Source organism: Phaeoacremonium minimum, assembly GCF_000392275.1.
Source record: "Phaeoacremonium minimum UCRPA7 unplaced genomic scaffold PA7_03_scaffold_83, whole genome shotgun sequence".
NCBI lineage: Eukaryota > Fungi > Ascomycota > Sordariomycetes > Togniniales > Togniniaceae > Phaeoacremonium > Phaeoacremonium minimum.
The window spans coordinates 5123-7527 of NW_006920990.1; positions in this window are offsets into that span (position 1 = coordinate 5123).

Sequence of the window (2405 nt, forward strand, 5' to 3'; positions counted from 1 at the left end):
GCGCCGAGATACATGTGATGACGAGCAAGATCGTTGCCGCGAACAGCAAGAAGGTGCCGAAGTGGTGAAAGAAGCCAGTGACCGCCATTGTGATGATATTGCTTCAAGCAGCTAGCTTACTTTGAGACGCGTGGGAGCGTTTGAGACGAGTGTAGTACGAGCGATGTGAGAGGACGAGACTTGACCAACGTCGTGAGGAACCGAACCAGATTAGAGGAATGCAGAACAAAGACGGCAGGATGTGGCTGGGAGGGGGGCCACGAGCTTGATATAGAGCAAGCAGTCTGCGTTTCAAGGCCAGGACATGGGCATGCCAGGGTCCAGGGCCCTCCCATCATCCTTGATTGATGGCCACGGAGGGGAGCGATCGCAGTGTATCTGGGGATGCCTTGGCACTGGCATGATGGGCCGTGTACAGGGCAACCTGCGACGTCATCCTGAGCGGCTTGGAAGTGTGGCTCTGATCAGCTTAGCGCAGAGGAAGACTGAAGAGTTCTTGTGATGGCCAGACCCTTGCCAAACAAGCGCAGGAATTGATTCACGGGTGCCACAAGAGAGCCACACGGAGGCTTCGTTGCGATGCCAGGTCTCAGTCTCTTGTTTTCGGCCCCTGCGTAGCCCTGCCAGTGACGTACACGTGTAGATTGCGCTCCAGACCTTGAAAATGGCCCGGTGACCTCATTTTTGAGCCGAACCCCTGCGCTCAATGTGCAGATGGTGGTAATTGGCTGCCGCTCATTAGCTAAGGAAATGGAAGCGACCCTGGGCTGCAGGCCAGCAAGGCCACTTTTAGCGGACCCTCCTAGAGGAAGATGGCGCTGCAAAAGCCAACGTCACTTCAGCTTGTCCGGCACACCACAGCCGCGATGCTTCGTCAAGCTCGTGTTTGCATCGTCACAAAGAGGAAATCAAAGGCGCTAGAGAGGGGGCCGTTGGAGTCTCGACTCCATTCTTGACATCACGCTGGTTGCTCATGCTCTGAATCTAGATTTAGAATGTCGCTAGCATTTCATTGATGCTCTTACTATCCCGTAGACAGTCTGATACATACAGCACGGATGCAGGCCTCCTGCTTCATTCGTGCCTGAGGGATGAATGTCGGTTGTTTCGAGTGAGGGGAAGATCCTGTAGAGGGAACATCTGCCCTGCCACAGAGCTCCGATAACGACAACCGAGCAGCTCCAACTTCTGTGCGCACATCAGGGAACACCTTAAATCTGAAACACAGCGTGTTGCGCCTGGTGATCCAAGCTTCTTTACTCCCCGAGATGTTCATGAATGGCTTGAGGGGAACCCGCCCTTGATTTTCATCTCAATTCTCCGGTTCAGACCAACTTGAGACAAGCCGTGTCTTTTGCGCCCTCGATCATGATTCGTTGGTAGAGTATAGCACAATTGCACACGCGGCAGTTGCTTGTCTTTCCGTGGATCCATTTTCTTGGACCTGTAGTGCTATCATGAACCACTCGACTCTCTAGATCTGGTGTTGAGGACCACTGCCGTGGCAAAATTGCGCGGCTAGTGCCTCCACAGCCGTTGGGAGGCCCCCACAGGCAGGAAGTTGTCAAATCGGCCACCGTGGATATTTCGGTGCCCTTGATCTGATCGAAGTGAGATGTTCAACGTTTGTAGCTGATTCGGATGTGTGGGATTTCATTCGTCTGCGTCCTTGTCAGCAGCACTTGTTGTATCCGCTTTGGGCTGCCTCAAGCTCTTCAGCTCCGTAAGAACCATCGGTTTCCCAAACATCACACCAGTAGACTTCTTGCGCCGCATCATCCGCTCTTGGATATGCGCCAATTTTCCATTCTGGGTCTGATTGCGCATGTTTCTAGCGTCATCCGACAGCTGGCCGCCTGTTTGCCAGTCGCAGAACGCCTCCCAAGCCATGATATTCTTCGGGACAGCTTTCTTCAGTGCAGCAAACACAAATGTCTCTTTTGAACCCTGCTCTTTGGGCCATGGCCCGTACAAAGGTGAATACCGTATCGTTGTCTTATGTCTGTAGCTCTCGTTCGGGAAGACATGGACGGTGAAGCGCGTAGTCTCCTTGTCGAAGGTCTTGTCGATGGAGGAGGCTGTGCTCGTAGTCTCTATCGAGTTGATCTGGGGGGCGACGCCCAGCTGTCTGGAGCCAAACAGTGATGTGCCTTGAGACAGGCCATCGAAAGGCTCGGCAGTGAACTGGAACTTTATCGGACTACGGTCGATGAGCTTGCGCGCCGTGTCGCTCGTTGCGGCAACCGAGATAAAGGACGCTTCGTTCTGCGGGTTGAGGACCGGTCAATTCATTGTCCTGTTTGATACATTGCTTCGAGGATGATCGCCACAACTTACGGCCAGTTTCTTGAAGACCTCGATCTCGCCAGAGCGCTGTAGAGCTTTCAGAACGGCTCTGCGCTGCG